The sequence below is a fragment of the Daucus carota genome, chromosome 3, assembly GCF_001625215.2.
Source record: "Daucus carota subsp. sativus chromosome 3, DH1 v3.0, whole genome shotgun sequence".
In the NCBI taxonomy this organism is placed as follows: Eukaryota; Viridiplantae; Streptophyta; class Magnoliopsida; order Apiales; family Apiaceae; genus Daucus; species Daucus carota.
The window spans coordinates 8,312,327-8,335,964 of NC_030383.2; the positions used below are offsets into that span (position 1 = coordinate 8,312,327).

Genomic DNA, 23,638 nt, shown 5'->3' on the forward strand with positions numbered 1-23,638 from the left:
CAGGTATTAGAATCCGCACAATCTGCTTTCAAACTGATTAAGATCATCTTGCTGTGCAATCACTCAATCTGGATCCATTTAAGAGCTTCTGAATCTTCCTCAAGTTTCACTTCAGATTGAAACTCAAAGAAATAACATCCTTTCACAATAGCTCTCCCAGTCTTCACTTCACCGTTAGGAACATTTAAGAACTAGAACCCAGGAATGATATTGACTCCAAACCCTTTGTCTAAGCAGATACGTTCTTTATATGTCCTGTTCATCTTGTGTGGTGTTGAGTTTGACTAGTAGATCCACCAAATGCTCCCCCTAAGCTGTTGCTGGGATTTCTTTAATAATCCTTATCCTTGCAAAGAGATTCTGCTTGGATCTGAATCATTATTAAACCAATAATATCACCTTTAACAGCTTGGAGCAAAGTGTCGTTCAATGTCCTGTCCAGACTTACAATCACCTTCTGTTGATTAATCACAATCACCCTGTAGACTGTAGACTCCATTGAGTAGCTGAGGAAAATATTCTTTGAGCTTCAAATGCAAGACTTGCAAATAGGCATTTTCCTCCAAACACATACCAAGAGTTAGTGTTTGCTTCTGATTGGCCACTGCCAAGAATGGTGTCTTTCTGGATTTATCAATGATCAGGGTTCATCTTGATCAACCTTCATTTGTGACGTCTTGTCCTTCGAACACATATGAACAACACGAAAGAATCTAGAGCAGTCAATGATCATCGCAAAAAGATATCTAGCTTTGTTTGCAGACATGACATTAGCTGATCCGTAGAAATCCATACGTATCATCTGAAGCGGCTCAGTAATGTTAGTCATATCTTTGCTTCTGTGCGATGCTCCTTCGACTTCCCTATTGACATACCTCATAATCTTCATCCATATTGAATTCCAGATGAGGTAGTCCTCTCATCAATTCTCTTCTTACTAATAAAAAGAGCTACTTGTTTTGACATACAAGTTTGAGAGCTTCAAGTGCCATAGCTAATACTCATCTGATGAGGCTTCACTATCAAAACAGCTCACTCCATCTTCAGTTGAAGTTCCATATTAGCCACGAGCAAATTCACATCCTTCCTGATTTAAGATAAAACACTATTCCATGAACTGACATAATGTCCTTTGTCAGAGAACCGTCTGATACTAGGAATGTGTGTTTTGACTCCTTGCAAGAAAGATATGCTTCCATGATGACATTCCAGGAAAACAGGCATGTCCCGTAAGAGAATCTTTGTTGTCATCTTTCAAAGATTATTGACGGAACTGCTCACATGATCACATTTGCTAATAGGTTACTTTTGGTGAATATATGATTTCAGCTACTCAGCAAACAGAGTGCACCAAAAATCATATGGAACATATGTAACCTGCAATCACAAATGGAAAGAGTTCTATGGTCCCCAATCATAACTGGGTCCGGATGGATTAGAGATTTTTCTTTAACAATGGTAACAACAAAAGCAACCTTAACATGCTAATTCTTATCTAGACATTGCCCTAATGTGATTCTCAAACATGCTTTTCTAAAATCAATGCAAGTACAAAGACATGCATTCATGACATGAAAATAAGCAGACATGATGTTGAATACACATGGCAAACAATCAAAGATAAGACAAGAGCAAGACAGGCAGTTATGCAATTCAGAAGATTCAGTACTCTCTACTTAAACCAATTAACACAAGTGCAACAGGTAGCAAGTAGAATTACAGATATTCAATAATCTCCTAAAAGCATAATGATCATAGACAAATCAATAATCACATTATCAATTCATACTAATCCCACTCTATTGTTATATGGCATTATACTATCTCTATTACCTAAGTCAGTTTTAGATCTAACATGAAGTTCTAAAAGTTCTACTGACACAAGGTAGACATTCCATCATAGAACAAATAAATTCCTTAACAAACAATTCAGATTAGATAAGCAAATCTAATTGTACTAGGGAATCTGAAAGTAAATGTTTTAACAAAGTTATATATGCTAGGATCATAACCCCTAAAACTAAGAGTTGTTTTCCAAAGGAAAGCTTCTAATCTCACCATAGCAAATAATCAAATCCTAAATATTCATACACATGTTAAGAATCTGCTAAAGACACATGCACAAGATTATCATCAAGCCTAGTAACTAGAACAGTCATCTAGCATACCAGTTTAACATTTTCTACTGTGATGCTATCATGCTTGTACTTGTGTGTTAAACAATTCTACTCAGAGATTTATAACATGCTTTGAATATAAAGGAATATGTATTGCATAGTTAGAAAGAATTCATACCTGAGATGTGCGAGTTGAGTCATCTTCAGAGAATGCTAGGATAGCCAGATAACCATAATCATCCTTCTCATTAGCAATTGATCCATCTCACACCTTTCCTAAAATAGCATAAGAACTTGTTGTGATGTTTCTTTCAAAACATCCACTTGAATTTCAGACAAGCCCTATCATCCTTGTTTGTCGAGGCTTCAAATATATATAGCAACCCTCTTTTGCTAAAGATACCAAAAATATTGTGTGCGCTGACCAACTCAGTTTTCAAACAGCCTGTTGAATTGAACCCTGAAGAGTCTCCACTTGAAACCAATGGATTCCATCTGAATCTGACATGACTAAACCTCTCAGACAATGTTATGCTAATCCTTGAAGTTCTGTCCTCACATTCTTCAAAAGTGTTAACTTTCGTCGACGTGAGCTTCCTCAAATTCAGTAGTTACAAACTCTTCTGTTCAATCCTAAGGTTCTGACATAAATGCACGAAACTGATTTGGTGCGGTAGTAACTCAATAATTATATCCTTAAACCTCCACAGTTCTCTGTCTTTTGTTCAGTTGATTCTGGATGGATTTAGCATTGATACAATTCACTAGGTAATTGTATATCCCTGAATCACTGAGTTAGATTGAAATCCCTTGAAGATTCGTCCGTAAAAACTTCTCTTTTCCTACTACCAGTGGTGCCATTCAAAGTTGACATTCCGAGCCCTGGAAAGATGCTTCACTGCAGATGAAGCAAATTTCCATCCTGATCTGGTGATCTGATAATCAAGTCGGAGTAATTACTCAGATCAAGGCCTGAAGTGCCTTCTTCAAAATCCACTCTTAGTAGTACCAAATTAGTCTTCAATAGAATCTTCTTCGAATCACAATCAGCTTTGTCGAACATAGAAAACTGCTTCTAATAATCCTTTGAGTAATCAATTGGATTGGGTCATCAATGTACTTCCATTACCGGTTCTGAGAATCTGGTATTTGAAATCCCGGTGTTTGTCTTGTAATCTGTCAGCCTGATCTGTCTCAACTAAATGTCAATCTGATTTGTCTTGGTGTAGAATAATTAAAAAGGTTACGGGACACTTGATTATTTAAACTAAGTTTAAATTATAAAGAAAATAAATTTTAAAATTAAGTTTTAAAAGATGAAAGAAAATAAAGTATAAAATAAACTTAGTTAAATCTATAAAGTAAATTTAATTATATTTAAAAAATAAATTCAAATAAATTCATAATAAACTGAATAAGTTTAGAATAAATTTATTTCAAATTCATTTAGTAAATATATTAAAATTTATTAGATAAATTTAACTTTTGAAAATATTCAAGTGTCTCGTCTCCAATTAAATCATAGCTTCCAGAACAAATGAATTTGAACCCTTGAACTTGAACTTATATCCATAATCAGTTAAATCCTCTTAAATTTATATTTTATATTTTAACTTAAATTTAAATCATAAACTATACAAATTTAAATAATAAATTTATAAAAATTTATGATAAACTTGATAAAGTCTAAGAGTAAACTTTACAAGTCTAAAATAAATTTAAGCAAATTTATTAAAAGAATTTAGCAAAGTTTATAAAGTAAATTTAATTAAGTTTATAAGATAAATTTAATTAATTCATAATAAACTCAATTAATAAGTTTAAAATAAATTAAGTTAAATTTATAAAATAAACTTATTAAAATTTAAAATATAAATTTATAAGTCCTGGTCCAAAGTTCAGTATCCGACAGATAATCCTTGCTTAGGCCTACGGACAAATTCAGCAACACAAACCGGAAGAACATTTCCCCTTATCAAATATCAAAAGCTAGGTTCTTGATTTTCCGTACGATAAGGATCCTGATTTGTATATCAATCAGCCTGCGCTCTGATGCCAATTGTTAGGTCCAAAGTATCGTAGAAGGGGGGGTTGAATACGATACTCACTACAATTTAAAATTCTTTCGAATCTTGCGGATAAACAAATTGCAGTTCTGTAATGGGTTTCGTGTTCCGGATATTTATTGGGTCGGTTTCTGAGGATATGAAAATATTAAACCAACACACAATATTTTCCAAGGTATATCTGTATATTGATAAATACCTCGAAGGTGCTATAAATCCAAACCCGAAGGTTGGCTGCAGAGACTACAATACACTCTACACACAAACGCCTATCAAAACAGATCTTCTATCTAAGCTCTCGTATGTGTGTAGTGTGTGCACTTTACAAAGTGTGTAGTTAGTTTCAAATGAAACTACAAGGCTCTATTTATAGGCTTTACAAAATCTAACCATGGTTAACGAGTTCGTCCTGGACGACTTGAGTTCGTCCTGGACGGATTCGTTTTATAAAAATAAAACTAACTCCAAGTGCATACCAAAGTTGCGCCACTGACCAGTGGTAGTCAAACCTTGCGCTTTGACTTCATCATAGTATATGATTTGTAATACTTAGAATAAATTCTAAGTTGTGCTAACTTGAGAGGTCAAACATGGCGCCTTACATGGTCAATGGTTGCGCCAGGAAGTAGTAGAGTGCAGGAGTCAAAGTTTGCGCCCTTCTTGGTCAAACATTGCGCCTTACCATTGTGACATCAGTACATGTGACTTAGAAGAAATTCTAAGTGAATTTTCTGTGTCATTGTGACTTGGAGTCGCAAACTTTGACCAGTCAAAGTTTGCGCCCCAAGTTGCGCTTGTACATCATATGCAGTGTGTGGTACTTAGAATTAAAACCAAGGAGTTTTGCTGGGGTTGACCTGAGTCAAAGTTTGCGCTTTGACTCTTGGTCAAACCTTGCGCTGGGTGCTCCTGTGAAATGCCTTAGACAAATTCCATGTTTTGATCTTGCTTCTTGTTTTGTATACTAATTAAATATACATATATATATAAATAATTGTGTTAACTTAATTACTTGAATTATTTAAATTCAAATAATTCACAATTAATATATATATATATATATCTAATTAATAAGATCCTTTTGGCAATATATCCTGGAGCAGCTCGATTGACTTGATCAATTAATTCGTTGGTCGAATTCACTGAATACTTTCGTACGTCCTGACGTCCTGTGCACTGGTCTGGTTCACGAACGACTCGAACTGAAATAATTCTTTGAATCCTTTGCTTGATAATAAACTTGATCAGTCATTCCGGGTTAGTTTATGCTTCAGTTTGTTGATTATAAATAACCAACCAAGATATATAGAAATATCTTGCTTCAGGGGTTGCACTGAAATCTTTCGAGTACTTGGACAACATCTTCATTGCTTCCACAATCTTGAATACTTCAATCCTTATTCTTCACCGAGGCATGAACATATTAATGAACTTCTTCCAGTGAACTTATTCCTTCAAGACTGTAGATGGCTTCTTCAACCTTTGTCTTCGTATCTTCCGATTCCGGTGCAGGCGTAGTGTTATTTACTTGTCCTGTTCTATTGTTGAGTTATCATCCCTATGTAACAGATAGGGTTGTCTTTACATTTAGACTTACATAGCATTAGAAGCACTGCAATCCCTTGCTAAGGCTGGTGAAGAGCCTAGCAAATCAAAAGCTGATGCTCAAGACAAATCTGTTCAAGATCCAGTTGAGAAAGTTGCTAATCCTGCATCTGATAATGATGAGGATGATGACAGTTCAGATGATGACAATGATGAAAATGATGATGAAGTTCCTTTGTCACATCTACAGCAAAAGTGGGAGTCTACCAGCCAATATAATGCCAGGCTGCAAACTCTGAACACAAACTCTGAGCCACTTCCCAGGGATCTTCAGGTTGATCCACCAACTGAAGTATGGGATAAACTCTGGCTGAGCCATCAGCATTCTCTGGAGCCAACTAAAGCTGAAGAATTCTTATCTATGGCAGAAAATAAAATCTCAAACTCTGATGTCATGTCAAGCCTCAAGGCTACAGTTCTTTATCTAAAGACATTTCATCCTGCTCAAGCTTAGACATCTAAGTCTATAGATGGTCTCAGAACATAGGTAGCCAGTCTCAAGGAAACTCAAACTATGGAGAAGAAAAGGACTCTACTACCTCTGAAAGATGATGTTAAGAAGCTGGTGTCTGCAAATGAATCTCTGGAAAAGTGGATGACCACCATTGAGTCCACTCAAGAGAAAATGTACAAGCAGCTGGAAGCCATCCAATCTTCACTTTCTCTGATAACTTCAATACTGATTCCTGATGAGGATGATGTCAAAAAGGGGGAGAGAGTAGCTAAAGTCAAATGCAAGTCTACTTCTCAAGCTCTGAAGAGAAAGAAGAATGATGATGATGATGATGTGGATGACTTCACAAAGCACAAGAGATTTCAAGCAGGGACTGGTGGAAGAGTTTCAAACTCTGACAGTCAAAAACAGTCTAAGCAAAGCACAAAGTCTGCTCCAACACATAATGTCACATCTGGATCAAAGCACAGACCAGTGGCTGGATCAGATAAACCATTGACTGATGAAGAGCTTGCTAGATTGATTTTTGAACAAGAAAATCCAGAAGCCAAATTGGATTTGGAGTTGATTGCTGCAGAGGAAGCTGAGCTGAAGAAAGAACATGTTGAAGCTATAAACTCTGGCAAAATTCAAAAGCCTGCAAAATCAACTACCAAGCAAAAAGAAAAAGGGATATTGATCAAGGAAGCTACTGTTGCTGATCAGAGTTTACCAGTCAAAAAGGTATACTCTGAAGATGAGTATACATCCAAGGGAAAAAGCAAAGTAGATGAACACCTTGAGAAAGGATTGGTTAAGAAGAAGCCTACAACCTCTGACAAGGCTCAAGTTGTAAAGGAAAAGAAATCAGAAGCTGCAATCTCTGACAAAGCTCATGTTGCAGAATCACAAAAAGGAAAATTAACCTCTGACACAGCTCAAGTTAATAAGGAAGCAAAGAAAGACACAACCTCTGACAAGGATCAAGCTGTGTTCAAACCAACAACTACTCCATTGCCAGGATTTGCAAAGCCTAGTCTGATGACTGAGATAAACTTTGAAAAGGGCTCAATTCAACCAATCTCTCATCGTAAAGCAGGAAGAGATAAAGGAGGGCTGGGATCTAAATATGAAAAATTAGATCAGAGTATAGGATCAATGTCAACAGACCCCTCATCTCTCTGTGCTCCCAAGACTGGAGCATTGCAAGAAAGAATGGACAAATTGGATTCAGTCCAGCTGGTGAAGAATGACAGAGGAGATAATATTCTTATCTACTTCATGTCTGATGGAACAGTGTTTAGAGTAATTGAAGCTGATCTGTATGCTAAACACTGGGAGGAATTGAGATATGTCTCACATATATTTCAAGTAAAGAACAAGTCATGTCAACACATCTCCAATCTGCTCAAAGATCAAATCAGAAGAAAGATGGGTATTACAGGAAACAAAAATGCTGGACCTTTCATTCCTAAATACCTCAATCATAAAGGACAGCTGGTTGAGATGAAGAAAAATTCAGCAAAAATAGTGACAATAGCTGGAATCAGAACTCTTGCATTCAATGAAGAGTCTGATAAAGCTTACAATATCAGGCTGGATAAAGACTTGAGAAGAAACAAGATATATGATCTCAGAGCTGCAATTTATCAAACTGGAGTTTCAGATCCAGAGCTTAGAGAGATCAAGAGACAGATGATTACAGTACTTGAAGAAGCTGAAAGAGAACTCCTCAAAGGATATCTAAAGACAGCTCATGGTGTCTATGAAGCTAGGGAGTAAAGTATCTGTAAGTTTTAATAAGTTTTCTGTTATATGGCTAAACTCTGTTGCATTTGACTTATCTGTTTTGACATCATCAATTATCTGTTAACTTGCACATAACATATTTATGCACAAGTTGGGGGAGATTGTTAGATATAATTGATGATTACTAATGTTCTTAAAGTTTGTTTTAGAACATGAGTGATCAGAGTTTAGGCTGGAAGCTGATCAGAGTTTGATAAAGTCTGATCAGAGTTTACATAGTCAAGACTCGTCAGAGTTTACACGTGGAAAGAGCTCAGAAGCGGATATACTTCAAGGAAGGATAGAAGCGGAGGAGTGATTTGCTGACTATGGAAACTAAATAGAAAACTAGAGCAATCTTTGATTGATAGAATACATAGCTGATTTATAGGATATCAAATCAGAGATTGATTTTGTAACTGTGTCTATATAAACACAGATTAGGGTTACTCTATATGAGTTGAGTTATCGAGTACATTGTTAAGAACCTTAGCAGCTCTTAGTGATACAATATAAATCACTGAGAGAGTTTTTGTAACCATTCAAGCTTTGTGAATAAGAGTTTATTGATTTCAACCTCTTATATTGTCATTCTGCTTTACTGATTGTGTTCACTATATAAACTTATATAGTGAGTTTATAGGACCTAACATGCTTTATATATGTTCCAATGTGTATGTGTACTCTTACTAGCCTATGTGATTAAAGGCAGTCAATAATATTTATAATTATCGAAAGGGTATATATAAGTAGACGTTCAGGGTGAATGTCGATTGATTATTAGGATACTAAAATAGTGTCTCTACGCGTGTAGATTCAAATGACGAGACTGTGAAACTTAGGAAAGGAAAGGCTTTGTTAGGTGACAGTTAGAGAATTACTTGGCCAAGTGGGAAGCGAGTTGAGGCAAGTAACTTTCCTCTCTCTCTCTCTCTCTCTTAAGCAGCTTATTGATAAATGATAATAAGTACTGTCACCCCTGATCTACTTTTTGGATTATAAAAGCCTGATTTCCTTTCTTATTGAATATAATGTCTCACTTTTGAATACAAATTCGTTCATGAAGTTCATGCTTTTGTATCCAGTATATTTTTATCCTCAAATATTTATCTTTTGATCGAAGAATATTTCTTTTCCATATACTTGACCACCACAAGTAAATGGAACTGGTATCTGTAAATGAAACTAAGAATGGTTTTAGACTTGCAAGTGATTGCAAGTGTCATAATGATTTGAAAGGTTGATAAGGTTTTAAAATGAAAGATATTTTTAAAGAAGAAAGTTTTCCAATTTAATGGTTTTCCACGGAATTCTATAGATTGGAGGCGTAAGTGGCCGAGTAACGCCGGTCCAGCTATATGATTATGAAGACCAGTGAGGGCTGGCACATTATGAAGACCAGTGAGGGCTGGCATTTGAAAGGCCAAATAAGTTGCCTTTCGGGTACCCTATTCACGTCCAGAGGGACTGTAAAGTCCGGTATGGGGATTGTACGTGGCTGATCACCCGTGCAATCCAGAGCGTTATACACTCCAATCAAGTAAAATATTTTATGAAAAGAAATGTCCAAGTGTTGGACGGTTTTGAAAATGAGATAGTTTTTGTGATGGAAAAATAAAGTTTTGATGAAAGGATTGATTTGAAGGAAAATGTTATGAAAAGGGTAATTTTACGAAAGTTTTGAAAAGAGAAATGTTTTATGAATTATTCATTTACAAAAATGATTTTTATGTAATGATCTTGTACTTTTAATTTCTATTATGACCTTTGTAACTTTAGTCCATAATCGAAAGCTCTCCATCTTATTTTGTTGAATAGTTTAATTTATTTGTTCCTTATAGTTACTTGCTGAGCTTTTGTAGCTCATTCGGTTGTTTATCTAACCCTGACAGCTAAGCAAGAGGAAGATGGCCAGTCCTAGGTGCTCAGTTCGTTAGGCTGTCTACATCCCCCTCTCTATTTCGTTAGATTACTTTACCAGCTCAGCTAGAGGACGCTTTGGATATAGTCAGTGGGGAGTAAGTATGTTAGTATGGACCGTTGTAAACAGTACCTTTGAGATGTTTTATATAATTCCAAGTCGGAATTATGGTTGATGCTATTTATTAAGAGTTTGTAATAAGTTTTTAACTTATTATTTTGGTTAGTAGTTGTAACTTGTTTCACACCATCACCTGTTAAAGATCCTTGTGGTGTAAAGGGGTTGAGTATTTATATTGCTAAATCCAGGTTGTGCATGTTAAAGTTGATTTGTGACTCCTCAATCTAGACCCCGGATTGGGAGGGCGTCACAGTTGGTATCAGAGCTACAGGTTTTGGTCCCTGAAACAAGTTATAATAGGCAGGCCTTAGGAGAACCACATAAGTTAATTGTGCGTTCCCAACCCATATAGGGTTTAGTTGAGATTATTGGATATAGTCTTAACGAGTTAAGTTTATAAGAGTAGAATAGCGTGTCTGAGTTAGAGTCGAAGACGTTTAGATGAGCGTCATTGACTTGTGATGCCAAGGCTAGGCTTATAAGGTGTATAAGTTGGCCAGGTGGATGGAATATGTGACTTGTAGTTGTTGTATCTCTATACCAGTAGGATTGGAGTCACTTGAGTTGGTGCCGAGTCATCAAGATGACCCATATTATCCTAGATTTGTTTTGCTGGTTGTAGTAGGTTTGCAGCTGGTGACACTTATGGAATATTTCTCAGTTTTTCCCCTTATTTGATCATGTAGCCACATTATTGTGTTGTCTTTCATTTCAAACTTGTTTTTGTAACCCTGATTATCGTTATAACTACCTATGCATTTCTTTTCATAACATTGTTGCACCATACTGTTCCTTTCACATCAGTTTCAAATAATACCTATGCTTAATACCTATGTTCAGAATAATACCCTGAACTCTTACCCTATGATTTCTATGATATGGCGAGCAACTTATGTGGTAATAGAGCTGCATGTGCTAAAAGTTTAAAATGTTGGAATTATATATATAAGGTGGATAAGAAGAGATTGTTTTATGATATATTGCCATGTTAGCATGTTGCCTAATAGTAGGTTGCTTGTCTATTCATCAGAAAAATGTCAACCACACCAACAAACCCAGATGAGGGTAATCAGAATCAAGGTCGGGATCAAGAAGACCCTACCATGACTCAAATTCTCCGTCTTCTTCAGCTGCAAACCGCTGCTTTGAACCAGCAGCCCCAAGCTCCTCGAGTCGGAAGCTTTAAAGCTTTCCAATCCCTCCACCCACCTGAATTTAGGGGAACTACAGATCCAATTAAAGCGAAAACCTGGATAAAGGAAATGGAAAAAAGCTTTTGCTTTAACGGAGGTGGGTGAAAATAAGAAAACGGAATATGCAAGTTTCTACCTGAAAGACGAGGCAAATTTTTGGTGGGAGTCCACCAAGACCTTAGAAGGAAATGGTATTATTACGTGGGAAAGGTTTACGGAGTTATTTTTGGAAAAGTATCTACCTCAATACTTACAAGATCAGTTGGAATTTAAGTTTTTAGAATTGAAACAGGAAGGTATGACTGTGGCAGAATATGAGGCAAAGTTTTCAGAATTGGCAAGGTTTGTGCCAGAATATGTGAATACGGAACACAAAAAGGCAAAACGGTTTCAACAAGGACTTAAGTCATGGATACGTAGTCGAGTGGCAGTTTTTGAGCTTCAAACATATGCTGCAGTGGTTCAGAAGGCTATGATTGTGGAAGGTGAAAGTGAGATGTCAAAAAGAGAGAACGATAGTAAGAAAAGAAAATTTGAAAGGTCTGAAGAAAGTCAAGGGCAATCAAGTGGAAAGTCTAAAGGTAAATTCAGGAAAGGTTCTGACAACCCAACCAATAAAGGATTTCAAGGATCCAAGCCCGGAAATGTTGGACAGAGTAACCGTTTCTCCGGTTAGAATCAGCAACAGAAAGGTAATAGACCTCCGGCCCCAGAATGTAAGACTTGTGGGAGGAAGCATTCTGGAATCTGTAACAAGCCTAACATCACATGCTTCAAATGTAACAAGAAGGGTCATTATTCTTCAGAATGTACTAGTACTTCGGGCAAGAAGGGCGTGACATGTTTTAAGTGTGGCAAGTTGGGCCATATGGCAAGAGATTGCAAGGAGCCTGTTCAACAAGCAAATGTTCTGAGGATAGCTGGATCACCAACACCGACACCTCCAGTACAACCAAGAGCCAGAACTTTTAATATGACGATGAAAGATGCTGTTCAGGACTCAGATGTGGTTGCAGGTATGCTTATTGTGAATTCTTTAGATGCAAAAGTATTAGTTGATTCTGGAGCTACTAAGTCTTTTATATCAAAGAACTTTGTGGATAAATTGAATTGTGCTACTCAACCGTTAGAACCCAACTTAGTTATAGAAGTGGCTAATCAGGATAAAGTATCGGTTGATAGTATTTGTCCTAGTTGTGACATAGAGATAGAAGGTTGTCATTTCTTCGCGAACTTGATACCTTTCAAGTTAGGAGAATTTGATATTATTCTAGGAATGGATTGGCTAGCAGACCATGATGCTCAAATTGAGTGCAAGAATAAGAAAGTGAGATTAAAGTCCAAGGATAATAAGGAAGTCGTCTTTCGAGGGCGAAAGCAAGAGAAAAAGTTTTTGACTATGATTCAAGCAAAAAGATTATTAAGGCAAGGATGTGAGGCCTATCTAGCTCATGTAGTCGATGTTAGTAGGGAACCACCCAAGATAAAGGAAATTCCAATTGTTAATGAATTTTCCGATGTTTTCCTGGACGAGTTACCTGGATTGCCACCAGACCGAGAGATAGAATTCACGATTGATTTGGCACCCGGAACTGAACCTGTATCGAAAGCTCCTTATCGAATGGCACCTGTAGAAATGAAAGAGTTAGCTATGCAATTACAGGAATTATTAGATAAAGGATTTATTCGACCAAGCGTATCACCATGGGGAGCGCCGGTTTTGTTTGTCAAGAAAAAGGATGGAAGCATGAGGTTGTGTATCGACTATCGTGAACTTAATAAGTTAACCATTAAGAATAAATATCCATTACCACGTATCGATGATCTGTTTGATCAATTAAAGGGAGCGACATGTTTCTCTAAGATTGATTTGAGATCCGGTTATCACCAGTTGAAGATCAAAGCGGAAGATATACCTAAAACGGCATTTCGTACGAGGTATGGACATTACGAGTTCTTAGTGATGTCTTTTGGGCTGACAAATGCACCTGCCGCATTCATGGACTTGATGAACAGAGTTTTTTAGAAATATTTGGACAAGTTCGTAATCGTGTTTATTGACGATATTTTGATTTATTCTAAAACGGAAGCAGAACATGCCGAACATTTGAGGATGGTCCTTGGAATATTAAGGAAAGAGAAGTTGTATGCCAAATTCTCTAAATGTGAGTTTTGGCTAAAGAAAGTTCAGTTTCTTGGTCACGTAGTGAGCAGTGAAGGCATCAAAGTGGACCCTGAAAAGATCGAAGCAATAATGAATTGGGAAAGGCCAAAGACACCCACAGAAGTTAGGAGTTTTCTAGGGTTAGCTGGATATTATCGGAGATTTGTACAGGACTTTTCAAAGATTGCGGTTCCATTGACAAAGTTGACCAGAAAGAACGAGAAGTTTGTATGGACAGACAAGTGTGAAGAGAGTTTTCAAGAACTAAAGAAGAGGTTGGTATCAGCACCAGTGTTAGTTTTACCAGATGAAAAAGGGGATTTTGTGATCTATAGTGATGCTTCTCGTAGAGGGCTAGGATGCGTTTTAATGCAACATGGAAAAGTGATTGCTTATGCTTCTCGGCAATTGAAGCCTCATGAGCAAAAATATCCAACTCATGACTTGGAGTTAGCAGCAATTGTTTTTGCACTTAAGATTTGGAGACATTATTTATACGGAGAAAAGTGTGAAATCTATACGGACCACAAGAGCTTAAAGTACATCTTTACTCAAAAGGAATTGAATATGAGACAAAGACGATGGTTGGAGCTGATAAAAGATTATGATTGTACAATAAACTACCATCCTGGAAAAGCAAATGTGGTGGCAGATGCTTTGAGCCGAAAGGAGACACTGAATATGTTAATGTCATCGAAAGAGTTAGTAAAAGAATTTGAAAAGTTGGAACTTGAGGTACGAATGCCGAAGTCACAAGACAATGTGATGTATACAATGACCTTTCAACCCGAGTTGCTAGAGAAGATTCGACGATGTCAAGAGCAAGTGATGCTTCAAGAGAAGGATAAGTTGTCTGGTGAAGAGATAAATAGTCAAAAGGATGATGAAGGCATATTGAGATTTTCTTCTCGTATTTGGATTCCTGATGTCAAAGAATTGAAGCATGAAATTTTACATGAAGCTCACAATTCAAGATATTCAATCCATCCCGGAAGTACCAAAATGTATAGGGATTTAAAGGAAAACTTTTGGTGGCCAAACATGAAGAAAGAGATCGCAGAATGGGTAAGCAAATGTTACACGTGTCAGAGAGTAAAAGCAGAACATCAAAGACCCAGTGGACTGCTTCAACCACTGGATATCCCTGAATGGAAGTGGGAACACCTCGCTATGGATTTTGTAGTAGGACTACCAAGAACCCGAGCTAACCATGACGCTATCTGGGTGATTATCGATCGTTTGACCAAATCAGCACATTTTCTACCTATCAATGAAAGATTTTCATTAGATAAGTTGAGTAAGTTATATTTGGATGAGATTGTTATGCGACACGGAGTACCGGTGTCTATTGTGTCGGACAGAGATCCCCGATTCAATTCGAGATTTTGGCGACAATTTCAGGAGCATTTGGGAACCAAGCTGAGTATGAGTACTGCTTATCATCCACAGACGGACGGGCAAAGCGAAAGAACTATTCAAACAATTGAAGATAGGTTAAGAGTTTGTGCATTGGATTTTAAAGGAAACTGGGACGATCATTTGCCTTTGGTGGAATTCTCTTACAACAACAGTTACCACGCGAGTATTGGTAATGCCGCCATATGAGGCTTTGTATGGAAGAAAGTGTAGATCACCTTTATATTGGGATGAAGTTGGTGAGCGTAAGCTTTCAAGTCCAGAGTTGATTCAACAGACCAAAGAAAAAGTGGAATTAATTCGGAAAAGATTGGTTGCTGCACAAGATAGACAGAAAAAGTATGCTGATCAGAATCGAAGAGATATGGAATTCGAGCCTGAAGAGAAAGTATTGCTAAAAGTATCACCATGGAAAGGACTATCCAGATTTGGAAAGAAAGGGAAGCTAAGTCCAAGATATATCGGACCTTTTGAGATATTAAAGAAAGTTGGAAGGGTTGCTTACGAGTTGGCTCTACCGCCGCAGATGCAACATATTCATAATGTCTTTCACATATCTATGCTTAGAAAGTACAATCCAGATGCAAGTCATGTGATAGAATATGAGCCCCTAGAGATTCAACCAGACCTATCTTATGTAGAGCAGCCGGTAGAAATTCTAGATCGAAAAGAGAAGGCGCTTAGAAATAAGATAGTGCCGTTAGTAAAGGTTTTGTGGAGGAATCATGGAGTTGAGGAAGCAACTTGGGAGCTTGAAAGCGAAATGCTTAACAAGTATCCTCATTTATTTACTTAGGTATGATTCTGGGGACAGAATCCTTTTAAGGGGGGAAGGATGTAATATCCGGGGATTTCGCGAATTGTATATCGAATATTATATGCAAATGTGCCATTTTATGTGAAATTAGAAAATAAATAAATATTATATAATATTCCAGTTGGATGAGGTGGTATATGATTTATGAATTTGAGTCAACGGTCAAGGAACCGAAAAGTGATTATTTATGAGGATTTAAACGAGAAATGAGTGGATTGTTAATTTCATGGAAAATATATGAGTACATGATTTTGTGACCCGTATGTGTTGATACGGTTAAGTGGATAAAGTGAATTTATGACCGATAAAGGATATCGGATTTTACGCAAATGACAGAAATAGAAAAGTGTGAATAAATATATTTTGATACATTAATTAAATGAAAGTATGAGATTTGATTGTGGATGTATGACTACGTGCTATATGACTTGTACGGGTTGAAATATGTGATTGATGTGGCTTTAGATAATTTTAAATATTTTATCATGTGAAAATATGAGTATATGAGCTTACATATATTTGTAAAATATTTGAGATGTGATAAAATCATGGAATTTGCTTTATTATCTCTAGAATATTCTTAAAGATATTTTAAGAATGATCGTTGAATTTATTTCAGTGATTTACTATTTTAAAATGATTTTATAATCATAATTTTGATTATCGAGCATTATCTTGTAGAATTCATATAAAATAATCTATGTGCTCAAAAATTATTTTAAAAATATGGGGAGAGAGGTAATTTCATATTCTATATTTTAAAAATATAGTTCGAGTTGTTCAGAGCAATTTCATAGAAGTTTTATAATTTGCAAGCTCGTTTTTCAGGAATTTTGCAGTAAAAGGGTATTGGTTTCAATTGTATGATTACTAAATTGTCCCCGGCTATATCCTCTAAACCACCAGCCCAGTTCTTTCTTATTCAGTGTCGAGTTCTCTCGAACTCTCTTCATCTCTCTCGGCTCTTCTCTCTCTCTCTCTGGTACTCTCTCCCTCCTCACTCCCTCTTCCTTTTTCGTGTCCGATTCTCGAATTGAGACCGGATTTTTGTCTTGAATCACTTCCTAAACTATATAGTTGTGGGTATTGCTTGGTTTATTAGAACCCACTTCGGGTTTAGTTCGATTTTTGTGTTCTTGAATTTGATTCATGGAAAAATCTTGATAAGATGATAACTTTGTATGCATATTGGATTTTGTAAATTTTTAAAACAGATTTATGAGTTGGGCTTGATTAATATTGATTTGTTTTGATGATTGGGTTTAAGATTATGCATACAAGTATGATGGTATGCTTTTAGAATGGTACTTTGAGAGTGTAAGTAGCGGATTAATGATTTAGAACGTTATAAATTTGTAGACTGCTGCTGGGCTGTTTTTGTAGCATAATTTTGGGTTAATTGAATCGACTTTTGTGCCTAATATTTCTGTGATAAGGTGTTCCTTAATGTCTATATCAAGTACGAAAAAGAATTTCGATGTTTCATTATATGAGCTAAAAGATATAGCCATTTAAGTGACATATCTGCGAAATTTTGTTGTGCTGTTGTGATGCATCTGTTGGAGTCATTTTCTGGGTAAATTATGATATGCATGAGCAGTAGTTTCTGGTCATATTATATGATGATTGGAGTCTAGTTTATTCTCCAAAAAGAATCATTGCATTTAGATTAATGAGTTGGGAGTTATGATTATTTTAGTGAGGTATGTGCAATAAGCAAAACTGCTCCGATTTTTGATTTTATAAATTATAGTTAAATTACTTTGACTTTGATTTTTAAGCCAAAACAAACTTTGTAGCTACTTGGGGAGTTCAGGAAAGTCTCCTCAAAATTTCAAGTGAAAATCATATATTTCTGATTTATTAAAAATGTTTGAATGTCGGTAGCGCAACTTTGTGAAAATTCTGTTTTAAGGTCACAAAGAGAGTTTTCTTCACAAATTCAAATATATGCGTTGAGTTGTGATTTATTAGAGTATAAATGTGTATTACTGGTTATTGATCAGTAGTTGTTAATTTGTTTGATTTAGAATTTGATTGGTTGGTTGTTGTTATTATTTTCAAACAGGTGGATAGTCCGATAAATAGAAGAGATGCTGCCGAAATTTCTAAAAATATTAATTTTCAAAATCTTATCAGCACATCCCTCAAGTATGGTCATCACTACTAGTCGAGAATATTGTATGGGGATTTTGTTTTTATTAGAAAATATGTACAAACAAACAATACTAGTTATACATGTAATTTGGCGTAAAATCTTTTCGAAGATAGATTTATTTTTTTTAGTAGTGGCTATGGTATGTGACTACTATGTGTAGCATGCTTAAGTGATATATGCTTATATGCTTTATATATGTTCCAATGTGTATGTGTACTCTTACTAGCCTATGTGATTAAAGGCAGTCAATAATATTTATAATTATCGAAAGGGTATATATAAGTAGACGTTCAGGGTGAACGTCGATTGATTATTAGGATACTAAAATAGTGTCTCTACGCGTGTAGATTCAAATGACGAGACTGTGAAACTTAGGAAAGGAAAGGCTTTGTTAGGTGACAGTTAGAGAATTACTTGGCCAAGTGGGAAGCGAGTTGAGGCAAGTAACTTTCCTCTCTCTCTCTCTCTCTCTCTCTCTCTCTCTCTCTCTCTCTCTCTCTCTCTCTCTCTTTCTCTCTCTCTTAAGCAGCTTATTGATAAATGATAATAAGTACTGTCACCCCTGATCTACTTTTTGGATTATAAAAGCCTGATTTCCTTTCTTATTGAATATAATGTCTCACTTTTGAATACAAATTCGTTCATGAAGTTCATGCTTTTGTATCCAGTATATTTTTATCCTCAAATATTTATCTTTTGATCGAAGAATATTTCTTTTCCATATACTTGACCACCACAAGTAAATGGAACTGGTATCTGTAAATGAAACTAAGAATGGTTTTAGACTTGCAAGTGATTGCAAGTGTCATAATGATTTGAAAGGTTGATAAGGTTTTAAAATGAAAGATATTTTTAAAGAAGAAAGTTTTCCAATTTAATGGTTTTCCACGGAATTCTATAGATTGGAGGCGTAAGTGGCCGAGTAACGCCGGTCCAGCTATATGATTATGAAGACCAGTGAGGGCTGGCATTTGAAAGGCCAAATAAGTTGCCTTTCGGGTACCCTATTCACGTCCAGAGGGACTGTAAAGTCCGGTATGGGGATTGTACGTGGCTGATCACCCGTGCAATCCAGAGCGTTATACACTCCAATCAAGTAAAATATTTTATGAAAAGAAATGTCCAAGTGTTGGACGGTTTTGAAAATGAGATAGTTTTTGTGATGGAAAAATAAAGTTTTGATGAAAGGATTGATTTGAAGGAAAATGTTATGAAAAGGGTAATTTTACGAAAGTTTTGAAAAGAGAAATGTTTTATGAATTATTCATTTACAAAAATGGTTTTTATGTAATGATCTTGTACTTTTAATCTCTATTATGACCTTTGTAACTTTAGTCCATAATCGAAAGCTCTCCATCTTATTTTCTTGAATAGTTTAATTTATTTGTTCCTTATAGTTACTTGCTGAGCTTTTGTAGCTCATTCGGTTGTTTATCTAACCCTGACAGCTAAGCAAGAGGAAGATGGCCAGTCCTAGGTGCTCAGTTCGTTAGGCTGTCTACATCCCCCTCTCTATTTCGTTAGATTACTTTACCAGCTCAGCTAGAGGACGCTTTGGATATAGTCAGTGGGGAGTAAGTATGTTAGTATGGACCGTTGTAAACAGTACCTTTGAGATGTTTTATATAATTCCAAGTCGGAATTATGGTTGATGCTATTTATTAAGAGTTTGTAATAAGTTTATAACTTATTATTTTGGTTAGTAGTTGTAACTTGTTTCACACCATCACCTGTTAAAGATCCTTGTGGTGTAAAGGGGTTGAGTATTTATATTGCTAAATCCAGGTTGTGCATGTTAAAGTTGATTTGTGACTCCTCAATCTAGACCCCGGATTGGGAGGGCGTCACAGTTGGTATCAGAGCTACAGGTTTTGGTCCCTGAAACAAGTTATAATAGGCAGGCCTTAGGAGAACCACATAAGTTAATTGTGCGTTCCCAACCCATATAGGGTTTAGTTGAGATTATTGGATATAGTCTTAACGAGTTAAGTTTATAAGAGTAGAATAGCGTGTCTGAGTTAGAGTCGAAGACGTTTAGATGAGCGTCATTGACTTGTGATGCCAAGGCTAGGCTTATAAGGTGTATAAGTTGGCCAGGTGGATGGAATATGTGACTTGTAGTTGTTGTATCTCTATACCAGTAGGATTGGAGTCACTTGAGTTGGTGCCGAGTCATCAAGATGACCCATATTATCCTAGATTTGTTTTGCTGGTTGTAGTAGGTTTGCAGCTGGTGACACTTATGGAATATTTCTCAGTTTTTCCCCTTATTTGATCATGTAGCCACATTATTGTGTTGTCTTTCATTTCAAACTTGTTTTTGTAACCCTGATTATCGTTATAACTACCTATGCATTTCTTTTCATAACATTGTTGCACCATACTGTTCCTTTCACATCAGTTTCAAATAATACCTATGCTTAATACCTATGTTCAGAATAATACCCTGAACTCTTACCCTATGATTTCTATGATATGGCGAGCAACTTATGTGGTAATAGAGCTGCATGTGCTAAAAGTTTAAAATGTTGGAATTATATATATAAGGTGGATAAGAAGAGATTGTTTTATGATATATTGCCATGTTAGCATGTTGCCTAATAGTAGGTTGCTTGTCTATTCATCAGAAAAATGTCAACCACACCAACAAACCCAGATGAGGGTAATCAGAATCAAGGTCGGGATCAAGAAGACCCTACCATGACTCAAATTCTCCGTCTTCTTCAGCTGCAAACCGCTGCTTTGAACCAGCAGCCCCAAGCTCCTCGAGTCGGAAGCTTTAAAGCTTTCCAATCCCTCCACCCACCTGAATTTAGGGGAACTACAGATCCAATTAAAGCGAAAACCTGGATAAAGGAAACAGAAAAAAGCTTTTGCTTTAACGGAGGTGGGTGAAAATAAGAAAACGGAATATGCAAGTTTCTACCTGAAAGACGAGGCAAATTTTTGGTGGGAGTCCACCAAGACCTTAGAAGGAAATGGTATTATTACGTGGGAAAGGTTTACGGAGTTATTTTTGGAAAAGTATCTACCTCAATACTTACAAGATCAGTTGGAAGTTAAGTTTTTAGAATTGAAACAGGAAGGTATGACTGTGGCAGAATATGAGGCAAAGTTTTCAGAATTGGCAAGGTTTGTGCCAGAATATGTGAATACGGAACACAAAAAGGCAAAACGGTTTCAACAAGGACTTAAGTCATGGATACGTAGTCGAGTGGCAGTTTTTGAGCTTCAAACATATGCTGCAGTGGTTCAGAAGGCTATGATTGTGGAAGGTGAAAGTGAGATGTCAAAAAGAGAGAACGATAGTAAGAAAAGAAAATTTGAAAGGTCTGAAGAAAGTCAAGGGCAATCAAGTGGAAAGTCTAAAGGTAAATTCAGGAAAGGTTCTGACAACCCAACCAATAAAGGATTTCAAGGATCCAAGCCCGGAAATGTTGGACAGAGTAACCGTTTCTCCGGTCAGAATCAGCAACAGAAAGGTAATAGACCTCCAAGTCAGTGGGGAGTAAGTATGATAGTATGGACCGTTGTAAACAGTACCTTTGAGATGTTTTATATAATTCCAAGTCGGAATTATGGTTGATGCTATTTATTAAGAGTTTGTAATAAGTTTTTAACTTATTATTTTGGTTAGTAGTTGTAACTTGTTTCACACCATCACTTGTTAAAGATCCTTGTGGTGTAAAGGGGTTGAGTATTTATATTGCTAAATCCAGGTTGTGCATGTTAAAGTTGATTTGTGACTCCTCAATCTAGACCCCGGATTGGGAGGGCGTCACAATTATAATACTATAATAATGACGGAATTAAAGTGTGTAAAGTATATTTGCATTAAGTCTGTCTAGCAAGTACACAAACCAAATCTACCATAGGCAATCTTTGTCATAACACCCACAAAATTGTTGAGATTTGAATTGACCTTTTGAGAATTGTATTTGACTCCTGGAGCAAAATTGTCTCTTATAAATGTTGTGATATCCTTCTCACCTAAGATGAATTGGGTTCTGACATTCAAAGTATTCTGGAAATAGTTCTCCTTATATATATTTTCAGCAATCAAAACATGTCTCGCGAATTCATATTTTGCGAAATTCTTTGTGGTCATAGTTCAAGCACGAGTAAGATCAGCCAAACTTGGTTGCACATTGAGTAAATGAGATATAAATGGTGAATTTTGCCTTAAGATGACAAACCAGTGGCGGATAACTTTTTAAATGGTTATGTTAAAATTAACTATAAATTTTTTATATTAGTAACGTTTTCAATTTTTTCATTTAAATTAGTTCATTTTTTAAAGTTGAATATTTATTTATCCGATTTTTTTGTATATGATGGTCCAACTAATTTAATTAAATGTCTTTTTCAAACATCTAATGTTTTCACAAATAAACAAGTCATGTCCACCTTTATTAGGATGTTCAATACCAAAATGATAACATAAATAACAAAAATTTAATATTCAATTCATTACCGTTGCACAATATAAACAAATCATTTTAATCTTGATTAGAATGTTTAATACCAAAATGATAACACAAAGATATAAATGTAAAATATAGGAGAAACTTTTTACTAAAAGGGATAAATAAAAAGTGATTAATCCTCAACGAAAAATGTTTAAATGAAGTAAACTACTAACAACGAGTGTTAATTAGTCAAAAGCACTGGATTCCAAAAATTTGTTACACAAAATTAGAGTTAGTTATTCGACATCAAAAATTTCTTATAGACATAATGACATACTAGAATCATTAAAAATAAACCTAAGAAGTCACTAGATTTAAATCAGCACAATGAAATGCACAGAGTCTTGGAAGACCAAATATTATAATCTTAAACTTTCTTCTAATGATTCGAATATAAATCAAAATTTCAGAAAATTAGAAAAATAGAACTTACCAAAATATTATTATTTGAAACTGGCTTCTAAAAATTTCAAAATTGAAAAAGTTAGTTTTGAAATTTTCTTCAAATACTGAAATTTATATTTCAAAAATTCCAGAAAAAATAGAATAGAGCTATCTTAGAGGCGCCACTTAAACGTATCTCGCTTCTCATTTATATAAATATATTGATTGATGTTTTACATATCTGATATGTAATCATACTAAATGTTAATATAATTGTAAGTAATTTATAAGTTTAATTAATACATTTTAAGAACAATAGGTATAATGATGTTATATTGATTAGCTAAAATGATTCCACAAGCTTTTTGATTGACTAAAATGATTCCATTAGCTTTTTGTTAAGGGGATTGATATATGAAATTATACATAAGGCTTTCTTATTCAACAAATATAAATAACGATATATGGTTGACTATATTTTTTTGTTAAGGAAATAGATGGTTGGAGTAATAGAATTGTTTAAATGATATTTAAAAGTGCCGCTAAACGATACCTAGTTGTCATCTAACATAAATTTAGCTAAATCTTTTATCATCGAGATGCTCCTTTTCTCATAGGAGATACTGGTGGTGTTTGTTTGCAGGAAGCAGAAGCTGCTTCTGACTTCTGCTTTTCTTGACCCGTTTGTGTAAAGAAGTAGAAGCACTTTTAAGAAGCTAAGAATGCTAGCTTCTCTCACAGCTTCTGCTTTTTTTCCAAACATTTTATTAACTTATTTACTTCTCACTTCTACTCCCCGTCTTTATTATAAGCAAGAAGTCGTTTCTTTTAAGTTAACTCAAACGACCCCACTATCTTATCATACATGAGGTAGCGACAAGATATTGGTAATTTTACTAAATTAATTTGAAGAACTTGTTATTTAATGATTTTATAAAAAAAAATATAGTCTTACTCTTTTAACTTTATTGAGTGAGCAAAATACCA

At 35.6% G+C, this 23,638-nt stretch overlaps 1 long non-coding RNA gene across 2 annotated transcripts; it reads left to right on the forward strand.

Annotated features, from left to right (window-relative positions):
* The first annotated feature begins 8,692 nt into the window (after positions 1-8,692).
* Positions 8,693-21,660, forward strand: LOC135151708 (uncharacterized). Of its 2 annotated transcripts, none has more exons than XR_010290593.1 (3): positions 8,693-8,915; positions 9,902-12,259; positions 20,426-21,660. It is a non-coding gene; the product is annotated as an uncharacterized LOC135151708 (long non-coding RNA). The 2 variants fall into 2 exon arrangements; XR_010290592.1 differs by lacking the exon at positions 20,426-21,660 and adding an exon at positions 19,247-19,519 and having other exon boundaries at positions 8,696-8,915.
* The last annotated feature ends 1,978 nt before the right edge of the window (positions 21,661-23,638 follow it).